At 40.4% G+C, this 22,447-nt stretch overlaps 1 protein-coding gene across 10 annotated transcripts in view; it reads left to right on the top strand.

The window, feature by feature from the left end:
* Positions 1-22,447, top strand: part of DGKI (diacylglycerol kinase iota) — a 502,019-nt gene that overhangs the window by 160,031 nt on the left and 319,541 nt on the right. The gene's annotated exons all lie outside the window — the stretch shown is intronic.

Raw genomic sequence — 22,447 nt, 5'->3', positions numbered from 1 at the left:
CGTATACATATGTCCCTCCCTTCCCTTTTGAGCCTCCCTCCCACCTCCCCCTATTTCACCCCCTGGGTCATCACAGAGCTCCAAGCTGAAAACTTGTTGTGTTACATAGCAGCTTCCTACTAGCCATCTGTTTAACACATTATTTAGTCACTCAGTCATGTCCAGCTCTTTTCGACCTCATGGACTGCAGCACCCCAGGCTTCCTTGTCCTTCACCATCTCCCAGAGATTGCTCAAACTCATGTCCATTGAGTCCATGATGCCATCCAACCATCTCATTCTCTGTTACCCCCTTCTCCTGCCCTCAGTCTTTCCCAGCATCAGGGTCTTTTCTAGTGAGTTGGCACTTCACACCAGGTGGCCAAAGTATTGGAGCTTCAGCTTCAGCATCAGTCCTTCCAGTGAATATTCTGGGTTGATTTCCTTTAGGATTGACTGGTTTAATCTCCTTGCAGTCAAAGGGACTCTCAAGAGTCTTCTCCAGCACCACAGTTTGAAAGCATCAGTTCTTTGGTGCTCAACGTTCTTCATGGTCCAACTCTCACTTCTGTACGTGACTACTGGAAAAACCATAGCTTTGACTATACAGACCTTTACGTTAGCAAAGTAAATGTCTCTGCTTTCTAATACACTGCTTAGGTTTGTCATAGCTTTTCTTCCAAGGAGCAAGTGTCTTTTCATTTCATGACTGCAGTCACCGTCTGCAGTGATTTTGGAGCCCGAGAAAGTAACACATGGTAGTGTATATATGTCAATGCTACTCTCCCAGTTCATCCCACCCACCCCTTCGCCCACGTGTCTATGTCCATACTCTATCTGTGCATCTCTATTCCTTCAGCAAGGGAGTGATTTTATAGTTAACATTTAATTTCAGTAAGATGTCATCTTACTGCGCTTATGGTGTGTCTTAGCTTGGGCTTTAGAAAGACAACAGCAACAAACAAACAGGCAGGGTGGCTTAAGCAACAGGGGTATATTTCTTACAGTTCTGGAGGCTGGGAAGTCCAAGGCCATGGTGCTCATTGATTTGGTTCCTGATACAGGTCCTCTTTCTGTTCTGCTGACAATCTTTGTATCGTGTCCCTGTGTCCTCACGTTGTGTGTGTGTGTGTGTGTGTGTGTGTGTGTGTAGCTCTGATCTCTTCCTCTTCTTAAATAAAGACACTAAATCTCATCACGCGAGCCCCGCTGTCATGACCTCATTGTCTTCCTGAGGCCCTGCCTCCAAATACCATCACATTGGGAGTTTGAATTTGGATGGGGGGAGACACAAATATTCAGTTTATAACAAGGTGGATTGACATAAGTAGTAATGTGGAAGGATTTTGTTCAGGGCAAGTTTGTGTGATAGTTGTGGTATACTGGCTGCCTCTTATTTTACAGGTTCAATGTCATGAACCAGGGTCGCATGTGGATTTGGGCAGCTCATGCTGCTCCCCTCTGTCCCACCTCTGCTTCTCTTGTCCTTTCCAGGTCTCTATTTTCCAGTTCTGTGCTGGATATGTCATTGTCCTTTTTCTGGGGTAAATGTCTACATATTGGTGCAACAAAATAGAAGAAAAATTTTAAAGTAACAATTACGGACATCTAGTCTTAAAGGTGAAAATTGCTTTAAAACACTCTGCATTGTTTAAAATATATACTTAAAAGCAAGTATGTGTTGGATGCTTTTAACATTTTTGTATACCCTTCAAAGAATCTTAGAAGAAAATGATGTTAGAATTTTAGATCTCTGAAAATTTAAAATTAGATTTTTGCCTAATGTTGCTTCAGGTAATTCCATGAAGGAGAATTACCTTCAAATTGGAAGAAATGAATAAATATTGATGATAGAAAAGAATCTGAAATCAAAAAGAACAGATTTTAAAACAACCTAGTTTCTTTGAAGAGGAAAGATTTCCACATTCAACTAAATTGTATCACAGATAGTGAGAGAGCGTGCAGATTTGATCACAGAGCCTTGGACCAATAATGTCTGAGAAATATTGCAAATGGCAGTGTTTCTGGAAGATTAGTTATAGGAAAAGGTTCCATGGTCAAAATTGTGCAGGTGAAATTGTAGCTTAATAAGTTTAATGACAACCTCTATTACATTCCCTGGAGTTCTTAAATAGATATTTTATGTAGACTTATAAAAGGAAATCACAATGAACTAGCATGAAATAAAATGTATATAAATATATATTACATACATTACATAAATAAATATAAATAAAATATATATTATGTACATACATATAAATAAATACGTGTAATTAGCCTCATTTCATTTATTGGGTAGAATTATTACAGTAATAGATTGAGGAAATTCCATAGATAATTTGTATCTAACTTTTAACAATGCATGTGATCCTTTTTCATGATTTCCCTATGGTCAAGATGGAAACCACTTCCACAAATATTACTAATTACTTCCAAACTGAGGGCCAGGTCTTGTTTGAGCAGGATTTCTGCACTTGGTCATAATCTGGTTGCTACTTGCATCAGTGTCTTAGGTGAATCATAAATAATATTTACCACCTTATTCTCCTCTGGAAAAGAGCTGATGCACCTGATATTAAGATGTCAGATTTTGATATCTGTCCATGGAAACAGTGGTCCAATATTGACCAGTAAAATGTAACAGAAAGCTATATACTTAGGAAATGTGGCAATTAGATTAATGAGTAGATATCAGTGCTTATCACCACCCATCTTCTAGGGTGTTCTGTCTGACTTTGTGTTATTTGTAAATTCTGAGTGAAAGCTGCCTAGCCATTTGTCAGGGTCCTGGCAGATCTAGTTCCCTAGTTGTGAGGGAGGTTGGATTTGATTACTCTGCTATGCCTGGAAGTCCATTATGTTTTGAAATTACTTTGAGAAACTGTTTTATGAAACACTGTTACCTCACTTATCTGTCAGAGAGCAAAATCACCCATCTCATCTATCAAAGTTGGTTTCAAATCGCTTGCTGCTCTTTGGAGAAAAATTAAATCTCCCCTCAAAGGATGAGAACTGTCAGCATTCAGAATGCTCAAAAGAAGGGCTGCAGGCTCTGGAGGCATTTCCAAAAAAGAAAAATCACTAATATTCTGAACAAGGTACTGGAATCTCAGGAAAATGCCATCTGTTACTGAGAGATTTTTGTGTGTGTTTTCTAGAGTGGTGGCTTTGAATGGACAGCAGTAACTTGACTGTTTGAACTCCCCTACCCTTTTATTTCCAATTTTACAATCTTTAAAAGTATTTTTCAGTGGAAGGAGGAAACAGAATGCAACAAAACATTTATAAAATGTTTGTAAGTTATAAGGAATAATGACACAAAAAATACCTGAGAATTTGCTACTCGTTTTAATGACAAAGAGCACTACCATAGCCTCTGATGTCCTTAATCCATCTTGAACTTCCTTTAAGTGACCTGAATTTTTTACTTATCATTCCTGGTGTTTCATTATTCTGTTAACCAAGTATTGATATCTTTCATTGTGGCAGCATAAAACTTTATAGTGATTTCTATATGGTAAACATTTGAGGTGGCATATATTCATTTAATCCTAAAACAATCCTCAGAGGTACCCATTGTACAGTTGAGGAAATGAAGTATATAGAATCCTAAAGTTAGTATTCGGAGAAGGCAATGGCACCCCACTCCAGTATTCTTGCTTGGGAAATCCCATGGGCGCAGGAGCCTGGTAGGCTGCAGTCCATGGGGTCGCTAGGAGTCGGACATGACTGAGCGACTTCCCTTTCACTTTTCACTTTCATGCATTGGAGAAGGAAACGGCAACCCACTCCAGTGTTCTTGCCTGGAGAATCCCAGGGACGGGGGAGCCTGGTGGGCTGCCGTCTATGGGGTCTCACAGAGTCGGACATGACTGAAGCGACTTAGCAGCAGCAACAGCAGCAGAGTTAGTATTAAGTGTGACGGCCTGTATTTCGACTCCAGGGGTCTGTTTGCAGATTGTGTGCTCTTACCCTCCACACCACACCACCTCTCAAGAATACATAGTATAGTCCTATTTGTGTGTGTTTTTTTAATGTCATATCAGTAGACACCACTGTACATCTTCTGGGATTGGTGTTTTTCAATCATCACTCTTCCCAAGTTGCATCTATTTCATTCTGTGGAGCTGTAGCTCATTCATTTTCATTGCCACGGAGTGTTATTTCTCATTATGAGTGTATTTATCCATTCTGCATTCATTGGACATTTGGGCTGCTTCTATTTTTTATATATAATAAACAGTACTGCTGTGCTATTTTTGATAGCATCTTGTGTGCATGTGCCAGAGATATCTAGGATCTGTGTCCTGGAGTGTCATTGGTAAACATTGTGCTGTGTTTACCTTCGGGGGCTTCCCAGGGGCCACTAGTGGGGCCAACACAGGTGACTTAAGAGACACAGGTTCGATCCCTGGGTCAGGAAGATCCCCTGGAGAAGGGCGTGGCAACCTACTCCAGTATTCTGGCCTGGAGAATCCCCATGGACAGAGTAACCTGGTGGGCTACAGTCCATAGGCTTGGTTGCAAAGAGTCCGACACTGCTGAAGCGACTTAGCACAGCTCGCACACATGCACATACTCCTTCCGTGTCCTAGGTAATGCCAGGTGTTTCTCACAGTGATTGTGCCTTCCTGTACACCTTTTAACAGTTTATAAGTTCCCTCTCTCTCCAATGGTTAGTATTTCCAAGAGTTAATATTAGAAATAAACTTTAAAAATTTTGCCACTGTGTACAAAGTGGTTTGAAATGGTAGAGAAAAGAATGAGTGGGGGAGGATATATGAATTTCCGCTTCTTTTTCTTCTCTTTTCCCCTTCCCTCCTTTCCTTCCTTCCATCTTTCTCCCCTTTTTTTTCTATTTTATCGGCGGGGGGAGGGGTTCTTTTTGGTATGGATTTCTACTAATGCTTTGTCAATTACATTTGTGGAAGACATCTTTTTTATTTTGTGGTTTGTTATTTCACTTTATGCATAGTGTTTTTGATAAACAGAATGACTTAATTAAACTTGTAAAGCATTTTAGGATATCTGCATTTTTGTATATGTTTATTTAGTAAAGGCTTCCCTCCACTTTGATAAAAGCATGCTTTCCTATATTATTTTATGAATGTTACCTGGTTTTTTGGTTTACTTTTCCATCTTTAATCTACTTGGGATCAATTTGTATGCATCCTTTGAGGTAGGGTCTAATTTATTTTTTTCTGTCTGGATAATAATTTTTTGTGGGATCATTTATTGAAAAATGTATCTTTTTCTCACTTTTCTGCAGTGCCAGTTCTGTCATAAATCAAGTTTCCATATACTTTTTGTTTTGTTACTGAATCACATTTTTTGTTTCATTGGTCAGCTTGTCTATTCTTGTGTCAAAACCGCACTGTATTATTTGTCAACATGTTATAGCAAGTCTTGATATCTGTTAATGCTAACCCTACTTCCAGGGTTTTTTCTGGAACCTTGGCTACTCTTGTTCTTTGCTCTCCTATGTAAATTTTAGAATGGGTCTGTCAAGTTCACCCAAAAGCCTATGGGAATTTTGATTGGAATTTTATGAATCCTTAAATTATTCAGGGGTTGAGAAGACAATGGCAACCCACTCATGTGTTCTTGCCTGGAGAATCCCAGGGACGGAGGAGCCTGGTGGGCTGCTATCTACGGGGTCGCACAGAGTCAGACACGACTGAAGTGACTTAGCAGCAGCAGCAGCAACAGATCATTCAGGGGAGAACTGACATCTTTAAAAAGCCTTCCACCATATAGACAAAGATCTTTTATTTGGGTGTTTGGATTGCTTTCTAATATGGCTTTAAGTTTGCCTCTGGACAGTTCTCTCTTTTCTCTTTCTGAAACTCTAATAGACATATGTTAGATCTCCTTTCTCACTGATTTTTGCATCTAACTTTCCTTTCATTTCCAATTTTCTGTCTCTATTATGCATTCTGGATAATTTCTTTAAATCTTCACTATAGTTTGCTAACTTTTCTGTTGCTTTTATATACTATGCACTAATTTATTATTTGCTTTTAATTAGTTTTCCTTATTAAAAGTTATCTATAGTCTTTTAAAAAATTGTCTTTAACTGTAATAGTCTCTTACCAATTTTAATTTTACTCCCATTGTTTATTCCTTTAAAGACACCAAATGTGGTTTTATATTCTAGTCATGACAATTTTAGTATTCTAGAGTCTTTTGCTTTTGCTGGCTTGTACATGTTGATTCTTCTGTGTTTATGATTTTTGATAAGAGATTTCATGTGTTTTGGTACTTTCTTGGAATTCTTTGAGATGTAGATTTAAAGAATTGGTTTTTCTAGGGAGGGCTTGTATTTACTCCTTAGACACTTCAGTTCAGTTCAGTTCAGTCGCTGAGTCGTGTCCGACTCTTTGCAACCCCATAAATCACAGCACGCCAGGCCTCCCTGTCCATCACCAACTCCCGGAGTTCACTCAGACTCACGTCCATCGAGTCAGTGATGCCATCCAGCCATCTCATCCTCTGTCGTCCCCTTCTCCTCCTGCCCCCAATCCCTCCCAGCATCAGAGTCTTTTCCAATGAGTCAACTCTTCACATGAGGTGGCCAAAATATTGGAGTTTCAGCTTTAGCATCAGTCCTTCCAATGAACACCCAGGACTCATCTCCTTTAGAATGGACTAGTTGGATCTCCTTGCAGTCCAAGGGACTCTCAAGAGTCTTCTCCAACACCACAGTTCAAAAGCATCAATTCTTCAGCGCTCAGCCTTCTTCACAGTCCAACTCTCACACCCATACATGACTCCTGGAAAAACTATAGCCTTGACCAGACAGACCTTTGTTGGCAAAGTAATGTCTCTGCTTTTTAATATGCTATCCAGGTTGGTCATAACTTTCCTTCCAAGGAGTAAGCGTCTTTTAATTTCATGGCTGCAATCACCATCTGCAGTGATTTTAGAGCCCAGAAAAATAAAGTCTGTCATTGTTTCCACTGTTTCCCCATCTATTTCCCATGAAGTGATGGGACTGGATGCCATGATCTTCGTTTTCTGAATGTTGAGCTTTAAGCCAACTTTTTTCCTCTCCTCTTTCACTTTCATCAAGAGGCTTTTTAGTTCCTCTTCACTTTCTGCCATAAGGGTGGTGTCATCTGCATATCTGAGGTTATTGATATTTCTCCCTGTAATCTTGAGTCCAGCTTGTGGTTCATCCAGCCCAGCATTTCTCATGATGTACTCTGCATATAAGTTAAATAAGCAGGGTGACAATATACAGCCTTGACGGACTCCTTTTCCTATTTGGAACCAGTCTGTTGTTCCATGTCCAGTTCTAACTGATGCTTCCTGACCTGCACACAGGTTTCTCAAAAGGCAGGTCAAGTGGTCTGGGAACATTTATTAACCCATAACTACTTTATACTAAATATTTGGGTTGAATCTTTGGGACAACTCAGGGAGCAAACCTATGTAAGGGCTAGTTTACAGCCTAATATTCAAGAAAGAGTTTTTTTTCCTTCTATCATCGAGTACCAGTATCCGAGACAGACATATTTTCTGTAGACCCATGAATGGACTCTTTGATATGTACCCCTATTTTTCCTGACAACACACCAGGAATGTTTACATGTAAATCCTTCCTCACTATATCATGTCTCACACTCCCACATGCAAAGTTCTGTGACACCTGATACTCACAGTGGCCCATACAAGTGAGAGGCCCAAAATATTTAAACTTCATTAGTTTCATGATAAATCAAACCAAGCTTAAGAGTGTATATTCATTACTTTATCATATCAAGGACATTAGAACTTTACAAAGACATATTTTTATTTGAAAGGTAGTTTATAGCCTCATACAGTCTGTAAGATATTGCCTTCTCTCTTTTATAGTTGAGTAAAAGAAGGCTTGGAGCTTGTACATGGCTTGTCTAGAGTTATAAAGTTAATCCTTAGATGCCTTTTTAAAAAACCTTTATTGTGTTCTAGGAAAGTAATAGGAAAAAGATGTGTTTAATATTCTTAATTAAATTTTAACAACCCCAATGTGGTGTAAATTATTCTTCCTGTTTTACAGATGAAGAAATTGAGTCTGAGACATTAAATCATGGTAGATCGTGTATTTGGCAAGTAGGAGAGCAGGACTTCCACTCCAGATTACTTTAAATCCTGCTTCTCTCATCTCCTCCTGGTCAGGTCCCTTATCACCATCATTTCCATTCTACACCGCTTGTTCCTATCATCCCCTTTATAACAGTTGTATCTCTCAGCAATAATTCATGTATTTATTATTTATTATCTGTTGCTTAACAAGGGGAGGGACCGTAAGTGCTGTCCTTCTGTACAGCCAGCAATTCACTGCACTGCTCTGTAGTACATATAGGCATGTGCTACTATGAATATAAGTATCGAGTGTCTAAAAGTCTGATTCTGAAACTCATTTTATTTTTCCTAAATATAAACTGCCTCCCCCTTTCTGAAAAACCCTTAGTGGAGGGTTTTTTCCTGTTACCTTGGACTTATGGTCAAGTGTCAAAGCTGAAGACTACAAACATACTAAGGAGGACACGTTCTAAAGTTGCAATGCTGCCAGAGCTGCCCATTGAGAGGGCTAGAAAATTCTTCCACCCAGCCCTTCTTTCCAATCCTGTAAATCAGTAAACACAGAGGATAGGCGGGAACATGTTGCTTTGTTCAGACTACAGTGTTAGAAAGGAAAGCTTCATGATTTCTTTCATTCTCTAGCTGCCACTAGAGGTTGAGGCAGAGGGCTCAGAGAGAATAGTCCTGCAAGTTAAGGGTGTCTGCATAAAGGCCTGACAGACAGTGCCCCTGGGGCCTTTGCTTAGTCCATGGACGTGGCTGCTGGGCCATCCCAGCAGAAGAGACAAAATCACGAACAGATGACTTGGTGGGGATTGGCCAGGCAAAATGGAGCGAATATTGGGGTCCTTTCAAGTTCTTGGTTCCCTGAAATTTCAGAAAATTGACCTCACTCAGGCTCTCAAGAACAGGTGGTTGAAATTTGGGGCTGGGGGTGAGAGACAGTATCATCACAGTCCTGGGTGAGTTGGAGGCAAACAACATTAACAGCAAATCCTGGACGTTAGAAGACTGCAGGCTGATGCAGTTTCCGTCCTGCCATCGGGTGGACGAGAAGACGAAATCTTGGTGGGGATGGTCAGTGCTGACGGAGTGGGCTTTGACTCCTGAGTGGGCTGCACCCCTGGTCAGTGGGGCAGATTGAAGCTACCATTGGCCTAAGACGAGGGGCTCAGCCTGCCCTAGTAGCTAACCAAGGGCAGCGCTGCTGCCAGCCTCATCTGATCAATTGGTAATTTCCAGAGTTCTCAAAAATAATGATTTTGACAATTTTGCAAGTGTTCTCATTGCTATTTATGAAGGAGCAGTTTTTCAGAAGTTTTGACACAACCTTTTTTACTGTTGGCACAGGAATGGGAATAGCAGAGTAAGAAGTATCTTTTGATATGTTTTTGGATAAGTAGGAGTTTTTAATTTTGATGATTTCCTATTTGTCAGTTTCTTCTTGTGTGGTTAGAACTTTTTGCATTATATCTAAAAAAAAAAAAAAAATCACTGTCTACTCCAAGGTCATGTTTTCTTCTAGAAACTTAATAGTTTTACCATTTAGGTTTGTATCTGTGATTCCTCTTGTAGCATTGTTTGTATACAGTGTGTGATAGGGATCAAGGTTAAATTTTTTAACAGTATGAATAACCTTTTTTTTTTTCAAGATTATATGTTAAAAGGATATTCTTTCCCCCATTGATTTAAGTGCCTCTTTTGAAGTCATACATGTGTAAGTCTATTTTTGAAGTCTTTTATTCTTTTCCATTGACCTAATTATCCATTCTTTGATATCGCATGCTCTTGATTTGTCATTATAGTAAGTCTTAAACTGAGTAGTGAAAGTCCTTCAACTTTTTATTGTTTTTCAAGGTTTTTTACTATTTTATGTATTATATATATATATATATATATATAAATATTTTAATACCAGTTGGGTTTCAGAAGATTTGACATCTTAACGGTATTGAGTCTTTCAATACACAAATATGATACCTTCGTTCATTAACAGTTTCTTTAATTTCTCTCAGTAAAGTTTTGTAGTTTTCAGTATAGGTCATATACATATTTCCTTGGATATATACCTTCATAATTCATTTTTGAATGTCATTTTTAATGATATTTTAAATTTTTTATTTTTCAATTTGTAGTTGCATATATGTAGTAATACAGGAGATTTTTGTATATGGCTTCTGAACACTATGACTGCAAACTCACATATTAATTCTGGTAGATTTTTGTAGATTACTTGGGATTTTACACAATTAAGTCATCTGCAAATTAAAATTTTACTTTTGCCTTCCCAATATTTTTTTTCTTTACTTATTTTTCTCTTTTACTCTAAAAGACTTCTAAAATAATGTTGAATAGAAGCGGTGAAAGTAGATGTACTTTGTTTCAATATTAGGGAGAAAATCTTATGCATAATATTACTTGTAGATTTTTCAGACAACTCTTTTATCATATTGAAGACTTTTTCTCTCTTTCTAGCTTATTGAAAATTTTAGTCATGATTTTTTTGTTATTATTGGGGCTTCCCTGTGTGGCTCAGATAGTAAAGAATCTACCTGCAATTTGGAAAACCCAGGTTCAATCCCCAGGTTGGGAAGATACCCTGGAGAAGGAAATGGCTACCCACTTCAGTATTCTTGCCCGGAGAATCCCATGGACAGAGGAGCCTTGTGGGCTATAGTCCATGGGGTCGCAAAGAGTCGGAAGTGAGTAACTAACACTTGCACGTTTTTTCTTTTTTGTTAGTCCCAAAGGATACATATGAAGCATGAAGATCTGGGTGGTGATGAATTAGTTGCTGGGGGTGTCGGGCAGGAAAAATGGAAAGAACATGTACACATGCAAGCCAAACTGGGTGGAATGGATGATAGCCATACAGTGATAATGTAGATTGGCTGGGCTGAGGTGAGACCTGATTTCTGTTCCTGGCTCCACCACTGACTAGTTATTTGACCTCAAATGAGGTACTTTGCTCTCTACGTTGGACCCAGAGATGCAGTAAAGAGCCAAGTTGATTTCAGACAAAGCCTGGTAGAGTTACAAATGTGACTAAAAGATTTGAAAATAAGAAATGTGAGAAGAGATTGATGATCCTGTACTTCCTTTGTCTGCTAAAGAGAAGGCTGAGATATACACTGATTATTACTGATTGTGGTTTATTGCACCATTCAAACATTCACCTGGTGTCTAGTCTCTGGGTACCTTGACATCTCTTTCCTTCAACACCACATGCTCTGGGTTCTTGAGCTTTATTGTAAGTGTTGAGTTCAGGGAGAGGTTTGCTCCCTAACCTTCCTTTTAAAATATTTATGTGTTTGGCTGCACTGGGTCTTGGTTGCGGCACTTGGGATCTTTCACGGTGGCACACGAGCTCTCTAGTTGTGTTGCGTGGGCTCCATAGTGCACAGGCTTTAGTGGTTGTGGCACATGGGCTTCGTTACTTTACAGCGTGTGGGGTCTTAATTCTCTGACCAAGGATTGAACCCGAGTTCTCTGCATTAGAAGGCAGATTCTTAACCATGGATCACCAGAGAAGTCCCCGTAATCTTACTTTAAAATAATTCCTTTATGAAAGTCTTTTTGTCTGAATTATCTGAAGTGAGCTTTCTTTATGACCAGGAACCCTCTCTCCCTGACACCAGTTGAGAAGACATATCTACGTTCTTAAGCCTCTCTGTAAACCTAGCATTATCCTAGGACTGGTCTCAAAGTAAGCAGTAGGTCGCTGCCTCTAACCCCACCCTCCCCCCATCTATTTTGCAGTATTTGGGGTTGTAGCTTAGGGAAATTATTTTGACCACTTTGAATATCATTTGACTCCATTCTTTTGGATCATGAAGGTTTTTGCATTTTCACGAGTCTCTTCAGTTCAGTTCAGTTGCTCAGTCGTGTCCAACCCTTTGCCATGGACTTCAGCACACCAGGCTTCCCTGTCCTTCAGTATCTCCTGGAGTTTGCTCAAACTCATGTCCATTAAGTCCATGATGCCATCCAACTGTCTCATCCTCTATCACCCCCTTCTCCTGCCCTCGATCTTTCTCAGCATCAGGGTCTTTTCCAATGAGTCAGTTCTTCACATCAGGTGGCCAAAGTATGGGAGCTTCAGCTTTAGCATCAGTCCTTCCAATGAATATTCGGGACTGATTTCCTTTAGGATTGTCTGGTTTGATCTCCTTGCAGTTCAAGGGACTCTCAAGAGTCTGCTCCAACACCACAGTTCAAAAGCATCAATTCTTCAGTGCTCAGCTTTCTTAGTGGTCCAACTCACACATCCATACATGACTACTGGAAAAACCATAGCTTTGACAAGACAGGTCTCTTGTCGACACCCTTCTTAGGGACATGTCCTAAACTGTTTTCAGTTGATGAAGCTGTGTTGTGTTATCTCCTCAGTGACATTACCAGCTGAACAAGCTTGTGGTGGTAGCAGCAAAGGCGCCGGGAGTGACGAGAAACTGAAGGCAGTCGGAAAGTGTCCATCCTGGAAGCAGGGAAGGGACGGCTCTAAAGATAAACAATTTCTGTTGCCAGTTTTACTGGGAACAACCCTATGGAAATCTAAATTCTTTCCCCTAAATTCTGTGGTTTCCCAAAGGGCTTACGTTCGTAAGGTTATTTCTGTTCTGAGGCTCATGCTTTTTCTAAATTTGTTCAATTTCGGATTATCTTTCTATCCCAGTAGGCAGTCTATTCTATATTCATTGACCTAGATGTAAAATTCAGCCTCTTCTTCAGTTTTCACATTCATAAAACCCAACTGCCTTTAAGCCAGGAGTAGGCTTTTCTGAAGACATAAGAGCAGGTGGGAAATAGAGAGGAGGGGCATTTCCATGACAGCAGCTCAGCTTCCAGTTGGACATTAGACTGTGTCCTTAAAATGCCCTTCTGCCCTCCACGCACCAGAGCATCTCTTGGGTTGCTTCAAGCCACTGTCTGCCCAGCCCCTGTACCATCTTGTCCATCCTTCTCTCTCCTATGCCTTTCCTTCCCTTCCCTCCTCCCTTTCAGAGGGAATGCAGATGGGTGGAGCCATTGGAACCAGACATCTGGGCTTTAGTCTTGGCCTCTTTACTTCTGAGCTGGATGGCTTTTATAATTTCCTTAAACTTTCTAAAGTTGGTTGTTCCATCAGTAAAATGGGCATAATAAAATGATCCATTTTCTAGTTTGTCGTGAGTGTTAGAGAGGTGTGTGGTGGATTTTGTGGGTTGCTGCCCGCACGCCTTCTCAGGACCAAGGTGCTTATTTTTTTCAGCTTCCAGGAGCACTGGCTGCTGAGAGTCTGCAGCTGAGCCCCTCCTCAGGCATTGCCTCAACGTAAGAGAGTCTCTTGACCATGTTATGCTTCTCCAGGGGGCTGCCTGCACCCAATGACTGATTGATGTGGAGGTTGAAAGTAGCGTCTCTGCCTGAAATTGGGACAGCTCTGAAGGGCATTCCAGCTTTGCATCACGGTTCAACTTCTTACTTTGCCAGTCCTGCTCCCCTCACTCCCCAACAAGCTCTCTAGTAAACTTGAAAGCATCTGCTTCTAGCCTCAGAGAAAACCGTTAAAATAATGTCCAAGGCATACTGGATATCTAGCAGATTGCTATTATTATTGTTTGGAGAGTAAGATCATATATTTTATGAGATTTTTCAAAATATTCTAGACATATATAAAGCTACACAGCAAACTCTAATTAATAGTTTAAACCATGAGTAGCCTGCCAGGCTCCTCTCTCTAGGGGATTTCCCAGACAAGAATACTGGAGTGGGCTGCTGTTTCCTTCTCCAGGGGATCTTCCTGATCCAGGGATTGAACCCACGTCTCCTACACTGCAGCCAGATTCTTTACCACTGAGCCATGAGGGAAATACCAACAACAGCAACACAACAAATTCTAATTTGTAGTTTGAACCATGCGTAGGGAATATAAAGTTATCCTAAATTCTGACAATGGAAAAAGGTTATTGTTTGATTTTTTTTAAATGTTATTTTACTAGAGCATATATATTCTAATTAGTCTGCTCCAAAAGAAGTAGAACCTTGCTTCTTAGTAATGTGAATCTTACCTGATATTCTTGGATATTATATTTTTGTTGTCTCTGTATATTTGATTAATTATCCACAAATGATAGAGGTGCTGGCAGTTTATATCCCCATAAAAAGTTAGACGTTGACCTGTGAAAGGCTGATGTGTCATGATTTTATAGACCAAAGAGAGGTTAATGTCACAGGGGCTAAGGTCTTATTAACTTGTAGAAAGTTATCTATCGTTATAGCAGAGTTAGAAGTCTTTTTAGGCACTTTCTTCCTGATTATTAAAAATAATCAGTTTATCATACCCAGTTTCTTATACAGACTTTGGTTTTTGCATTTGTCTCCTCTGTTCATTACTTCATTGTTGAATCAAATAGAACTTATCAGATGCTCACTGTCTGTGTGAAACTGTTGTTCTTAACACTGATTTTTCATAGGAGTGTGGTTCTGAAGTATTATTAGTTTCTGAAGGGTAGAATTATGATTGAAAAGTACCCAGCATTTCATGGGGACAGAAGTCAACATTTTGGAGTTGACTTCTCCAAAGCCTTTGACTGTGTGGATCACAATAAACTGTGGAAAATTCTGAAAGAGATAGAAATACCAGACCACGTGAGAAATCTGTATGCAGATCAGGAAGCAACTGTTAGAACTGGACATGGAATAACAGACTGGTTCCAAATCCAGAAAGGAGTATGTCAAGGTTCTATATTGTCACCCTGCTTATTTAACTTAAATGCAGAGTACATCATGAGAAATGCTGGACTGGATGAAGCACAAGCTGGAATCAAGATTGCTGGAAGAAATATCAATAACTTCAGATATGCAGATGACACCACCCTTATGGCAGAAAGCAAAGAAGAACTAAAGAGCCTCTTGATGAAAGTGAAAGAGGAGAGTGAAATAGTTGGCTTAAAGCTCAACATTCAGAAAATGAAGATCATGGTATCCGGTCCCATCACTTCATGGCAAATAGATGGGGAAACAGTGGAGACAGTGGCTGACTTTATTTTGGGGGGCTCCAAAATTATTGCAGATGGTGATTGCAGCCATGAAATTAAAAGACGCTTACTCCTTGGAAGGAAAGTTATGGCCAACTTAGACAGCATATTAAAAAGCAGAGACATTACTTTGCCAACAAAGGTCCATCTAGTCAAGGCTATGGTTTTTCCAGTAGTCATGTATGGATGTGAGAGTTGGACTATAAAGAAAGCTGAGCACTGAAGAATTGATGCTTTTGAACTGTGGTGTTGGAGAAAACTCTTGAGAGTCCCTTGGACTGCAAGGAGATCCAAACAGTCCATCCTAAAGGAGACCAGTCCTGGGTGTTCATTGGAAGGAATGATGTTGAAGCTGAAACTCCAATACTTTGGCCACCTGATGTGAAGAACTGACTCATTTGAAAAGACCCTGATGCTGGGAAAGATTGAAGGTGGGGGGAGAAGGGGATGACAGAGGATGTGATGGTTGGATGCCATCACCAACTCAATGGACATGAGTTTGAGTGATGGACTGGAGTTGGTGATGGACAGGGAGGCCTGGCATGCTACAGTCCATGGGGTTGCAAAGAGTTGGACACAACTGAGCAACTGAACTGAACTGAACTGGAAAACCCTGTCATACTAAATCAAGATTGTGGATCTAGCTTTGAAGTGTATTTGCTATTAAAGCATGTATATTTGCTAGAGTTGTCATTAACAAAGTACCAAACACTTTTAAACAATAGGAATTTATTGTTTCACAGTTCTGGAGGCTGAAAGTTTAAGATCAGCTGGTTGATTCCTTCTGACCCTGTAGGGGAGAATGTGGTCTAGGCCTCGCTCCTCTAGGTGCTGTGGTTTTCTGGCAATTCTTGGCCTTCTTTGGCTCATACACACATCCCTGGATCTCTGCCTTTATTTTCACATGGTGTTCTCCTTATGTGTGTATCTATCCAAATTGTCTCTTCCATAAGGACCCCAGTCGTATTGGATTAGGGCCCACTCTAATTCCCTCTTTTAACTTGATTATCGCTGTAAAGACCTTCTCTCCAATTAAAGTCCCATTCTGGTGTATCCTGGGGATTAGGCCTTCATCAGATGAATTTGATACAGGAACACAATTCAACCCCAAATAGTATGATTACTTTTTATCCATCCCCAGGGATTACCTCAACTGATATCTTAAGGAGAAGAATGTCATTAACTCCTGAGAGAATCCCAGTTAAGAAATGTTGCCTCATGTCCACATCATTGCCGCATTGCACACCAACCCCATGCCAGCGCTGCTCTAGGAATGTGCTGACGATGAACTAGACTGGGGAAATAAATCCCAACAGTGGGTTCCCAAGTTCCCAGGGGCATGTAGCAGCCAGTCCGCTTTACAGATTAAACAAACAAACAGTTGCCTTTTTGGTATTGCAGTCATTTACATGAATATCATTAAATACTTCCAATGTCATTTGGATTGCATTTTTTTTTTAATATGTTGGTAAATTTATCTGAGGGGAGTGTGTGGTGCTTCTTAATTTTGCTCTAGGCAGTTAGACAAGTCAGGGAAGAAAAGTGATTCATTCCTTTGGCAACCGTGGAATTATTTACGATGACTGGAAGAAGAATCTGTTTGAATAACCCCTTTGAACTGTCTGACACATAATAGAAGCTTGTTAAATGTTTATCGAAGGAACAGCAGTGTCCAGGGAACTTGGAATATTTGAGAGCAATCAAATAAAAAGCACATATTTATTCAGAGATTTACCATATACCTCATCTTGGCTGGATGCTTGTGAGGACGGCTGATGCATATGCGAGACCGGTAATAGCCATGACTATTTATTGTGCTTGTCATGTGCCAGGCATCCCGCACATGTTTAAGAAAATGGCCAGAGCTACTCTCTGAGTTGGGTAACATTGTTCTGATTTGAAATACAAGGAAAGGCTAAGAGAGGTCACGCAACTTGGTGACGGGTGAGGTAGGGTGTGTTCTCAACCCGTGTGATCGAATGCCTCTCTAATCGGCCTCTCTCTGAAAGCTTGCATTCTTATAGAGATCAGACACTTATAACTGCAACAACTACAAAAGTAGCATGGCAAGAGGCTGGTTGTGTCATGTGTCTCTTTTGCTGTGTAAGTGTGTGTTGTCACCATTTCATGTAAGCGTGGTTTGGGTCATGGTTAAGTACGTACATGGTTAAGTAAGATGCCTGGATTCAAATCTTACTTGAACCTCTTCCCACCTGTGTGATCTTGGACACGTAGCTTATCCATTCTGTGCTATAATTTTTTTAATTGTAAATTAGGGGATAATAAAAGTACCTGCCTCGTGAGGGATATATAAGGAATGTAAAATGAAGCAGTGCCTGGCAAAATATATTTCCTGCTAGAAGCTTCACAAAGGCAACAGTTTGTGTGTGCTTGTTTCATTCATGTATCTTAAACCTCTAGAACAGTGGTTGGTATGAAATAGACATTCAGTAGTAAATACATTGGTGAATGAATAAATGTATTTCAGTATATAAATGCTAGGGCTTAGTCACATTAGCAGACATAATGAAGTGGTCAGATGCATGCACCTTTATATAGAACAGTAGTTCTCAGCTCACAATTCATGTTAGAAATACCTGGAAGGCCTTTAAGTAGACTGATTCTCCAAGTCCCATCATAGGCAAAGGTTGAGAATCACTGTGAAAGTAACAGATACCAGTGTAGAGTCATCCATGTATAACATGTTGAAGATTCAACACCAGTGGTGATTTTCTGAATGCCTTTCAACCCTTAGGTACCTAAATCCAACCTTTGTTTCAGTAATAATTATATTCCTGAAAATGTTCATAGATGTTAAGATGGTCAAAAAATACTCTGTTTTCATATTAAAATGAATTAAGGTTTAGGCTCAAATAATTACACAGTTTTTTCCTCTATATAAATCTCTGGGAAAATATTTGAAATTTGTGTGGGTTTGAGACAATTTTTTTTATTGAGTAGACTCCCCTTAACATGACAGGCAGTTTGTCTGGATCAACCAAGAAGCACTGTGGGCTGCTGTGAGCATAGGCAAAGTTAGTGCAATTAATGGAGGGAAAACACCAACATGTACCATAATTAAGATTTTGCTTAAGGTACTTGGGGAATTAAACCGAGGTACAGAATAACTTTTGATGCAGCTGGTTCCTTTTCTAGAACAAGGACATGAGTCCACCGATCTCTAGTGTGAAAGTTGCCTGTCTTAAGAGACTTCTTGGCTAAGGAGACCTCCTAACTCTTTGGCGCTTCTCCTCCCAGCAGTTGGGCTCCTCATTCTGTCTCCGCAGGTAGCATCACTCGGAGAGGGAGTTTGCAAGATGGGGATGGATCAATTCTGGGAGCCACATCAACCTGGAAGAACAGGAGAACCAACCTGAACTGAAAGAAATTTGCAGAATGAATAATTACAAAGGATTCTGGCCCAGTAAAAACCACTTACATGTTTTCCCATAAATTAAAAAAAAAAAAAAGATCCTTTCTCTTTATGAAGAGTACATGCTGCATGTTTATTTCAATAATTTGCATTAAGAAAATATTGACTACCATATGCCCTTTACAAATGCTGTAGCAAAAGATTCCATTTTAATGTTGACCATGAAGCCGTTTCGAGGTCTCTTAGGCTTCTTAACACTGGATTCTCCCTCTAGTTGCCTTTAGCTTTAAAGAGCTTCTTTGAGGGATTTTTGGCTTTCTCAGGAAAGAATATCACTGAAATGGAAGGCCTGGGATATAATTCAAATCATCCTAATCAGATTTCTCAACCCTTGATCTAATCAGCAAGCTGTTTGGCTTAGCTTCTTGGTCAAGTTCATTCATTAACTCAGAAAGCATTTATTGAATATATGCTGTGTCTACCCCGGGCTAGAACATAATAAGATTAGTAGATGAATTGAGCCCTGTCCTTTAGGAGTTTATAGTCTTATTGAATGAAGTGAAGGAAATAATAGAATACTATTTAAAATGTATGATGGTTTTTGTACTTTAAATATGCTCACGGTCTTTCATGGCAGGTAATTGACATCAACTGTGACTTTGTGTGCCTGAAACTGCATTTTAGAACATTTTGGTTTTGTATCTGTTTCACCATTAATATCACACTTCACCTTTTCAAAGACTCTTTGGCCATTATAGTCATCACCTGACAAAGTATTCTTGTAAAGTTAATAGAAAGAATTATTGGCATTTCATGGTTTTACTTACTGTGGATTTGGGAGGATTCTGAGCAGGAGGAAAGAATGAAAGTTGAAACTCCATTGAGTTTTTCTTTTAATTGTAGTAAACTGCAGCATAAACCCCCTCAATACACATCAAATTCTATCAGATTCTTAAATGTCATCTTTTGCAACCAAGATGAATCCAAATAGAAAAATCACTTATACTAATGTTATCTGAGGCCTGAGAAATAATGAAATTGCTTTCTTATTTTGGAACAAAGTGTGTATACATGTATGAACTATTGGAAAAAAAGGCTTTTTCTCCCATGGTTATTTGGAAGAATGGGAAGCTATAATCAGAAGTTACCTCCCACCCCCTTTATTACTTCTATATATTTTTCCTGTTCTCTCTCTTATGTAATATCCTTTTGTGAGGCCCATTTACAGTTACAAACTGGCAGCCACTTTGAAGTTTCTTATTTATTTCCCCCCTAATTAATGTTTTTATGTGTGGTAGATATACAATTTTCTTCTATTAATGTTACAAAAAAGCCAACCTTAAATTTGCATCCACAATGGGGAATAATCAACAAAAGCCCTTAATCATTTGTATTCACAGGCTGAGTGAAAGTGTGATTTGACTGAGGTTTCATTGCTGGGCTTATCCGGGGTTAGGGCTTCCCAGATGGCGCGGTAGTAAAGAATCTGCCTGCCAGTGCAGGAGATGTGGGTTCGATTCATGGGTCCAGGAAACCTCCTGGAGAAGGAAATGCCAACCCATGCCAGTATTCTTGCCTGGGAAATCCCATGGATAGAGGAGCCTGGTGGTCTACAGTCCATGGTGTTGCAAAGAGTCAGACACGAGTGAGCATACATGCAGCCACGCGTCCAGGGTTAAATGTTAGTATGTCTCTTACCTTATAACCACATTGCTCTTCTAGAGATGTATGTATCCCTTGCATCCTAATTTTACTCTCTGAGCAATTTGCTGGCAGTCCTCATCAGCAAAAATAATCAGGTTTTGGGGGGTCAGTCTCCAGCTTCTGATGAGTTAAACTCATTTGTCCTGTGGTGTCCTCTGTGATAATAGAGTTTTATTTCCTCTCTTCTTTCTATTTTCTGATCAAAACTCTCTGTGGCCATTCATGAAAAAATGAAGGATCTGTGTTTTTCTCATTCACTTGAAATTCAGGAATTCTTCAGCTGTCCTAAGACTTTGTGTTTAGGCACCATTTTTTTTTTTTTTTTTTTTTTTTTGGCTAGAACACTTAAATTTAGATTGTGATAACTGTTAGGGAATCAAAAGTGGAACCTGTAGATGTTGACTCCACAGAGATCTGACTTTCTTGTGATAAAAACTGTGACTGAGAATCACCATACAGGGTAAATCAGAGAAAAGTCCTAATGAAAAATGCTGAAGAAGGTCTTTGAACTCAGCTGGAGGAAAAAATGCCTGGGGGAGGAAGTGAAGTCTCACCATATAAGAGTCTTCTAGTATTCTTTTCTTCTGGCTCAAAAAAATGGAATATACTTTGGAGTCAGGGGCCAAAATTGATGTTATTCCTTATTTGCCTTGATGAAAGTGAGGGAAAAAATATTGTGTCATCAGACTGTCTTCGTTAAAGGCCTACATATGTGTGATGACTGTTTTGGGAGGCTTATGTAAAGCAAGTACATTCCTTGCTGCCCAGTGGGAGCTTCTGTAGGCTGCTGGCAAGCTTGATATGATCACTTTCAATTACTGAAGACCTGTCCAGTGTTTCTGGGACTTCCTGTGTAGGAATATAAGAGAAAGAGAGGAAAAAAGGCAGGAGAAGAAGGAGGGGGAAGGAGAAGGAGAAGAAGAAGAATCTTCCAGTCTTCTTTCCTTATGGCTCAACAAAATGGAATATATAATGGAGTGAGGGGAAGGAGGAGATGAAGAAGGACAGGTGAAGAAGGCTGGACATCAGCTGAACTCTCAGGCATACTTGATCCTTGATGACTGACTGGCTTCTTTTCTGGAGTCTGCTCAGCCTTTCTTTGGGTTTGGGGGCTGCTGTTCACCTTGCTCACCTTTACAAATGATGTGACTGGGTGGAGCTTGCAGAGGTCAGTGAACAGTACAGGGAGATCATCTGTCATCTAGAGTCCAGCAAGGTTCTGCTGGGTTGTCATGAGATCCCATCTTACTGTGGTGTGTCGCCTTTCTCCTCTGTATGAGGATCTGGGCCTCCCTGGGGATTTGGTGCATCTGCAGGTCCAGTGTCAGAGGTGGCAGGTTCCTTCAGTCTTGTTCATGTCTTGTGAGACAGGCTGCAGGGAGCTATGGGGGGTCAAGTGGGCAATGAAGTGGTTGCCGATTTCCTCCTCCTGGATAGGCCTGGGGTACTCAGTGCCCCTCACCTGCCCAAGATACTTGTTCTATCCACCTAAATAAGGAAGTGAACTGAAACGAGCTTGAATGACCAGATACTGAGTTTATATAGGAATAGCAGAGGAAGTGGGGCTTCCCTGAGTGGCTCAGTGGTAAAGAATCCGCCTGCGATATAACAGGAGATGCAGGAAGCACGGGTTCCATCCTTGGGTCAGAAGATCCCCTGAAGAGGGGGCACAGCCACCCAGTCCAGTATTCTTGCCTGGAGAATCCCATGGACAGAGGAGCCTGGGGGGCAACAGTTCATACGGTTGCAAAGAGTTGGACATGACTGAAGCAACTGAGCACACGCGCACTCAGCAGAGGAAGAGCAGTGTGGGACATGCAGACTGTAGCGAGCTGTGGGCAAGTCTCCCGATAGTTTGGGATGCAGTGTCCTTATGGTCAAAGAGAGTAAAGTGGTGAGAGCCCAGACAGACTCTAAGCAGCAAGCTCATTGGCTTGAGGATGGGGAGAGATGCTTGGCAGATATTCTGTGTTGGAGGGATAAGCATCTGTCTCCTGAAAATCAGGCATTTACTGGAAATCAGTCTCTTAGCACTTAGGTTTTGTTTGCCTGAGGGCACATGTGGGAGATTCTCCATTTCATAGTGTCTAGTTCCATTTTAGATTAAAATCCTTCCACGCTCCCATAGAGCAGTGTGAAGCCGTTAGAGACAGAAAGAAGCACCTGGGAAGCATGTGGAAGCTCGGATTCCTGCCCTCCCCACCCCCGCCCCAAGCCCACCCCAGACTCAGGACTCAGAGCTGCAGCATCACAAGGCACCCCTTATTCTAGTTCAGGTTGTTCTCAGAGCACACATGGACACT

Source organism: Bubalus bubalis, chromosome 8, assembly GCF_019923935.1.
Source record: "Bubalus bubalis isolate 160015118507 breed Murrah chromosome 8, NDDB_SH_1, whole genome shotgun sequence".
Classification (NCBI taxonomy): Eukaryota; Metazoa; Chordata; class Mammalia; order Artiodactyla; family Bovidae; genus Bubalus; species Bubalus bubalis.
Note: the sequence above shows the minus strand (reverse complement) of the source record. Positions and strands in the feature narration are given on the sequence as shown.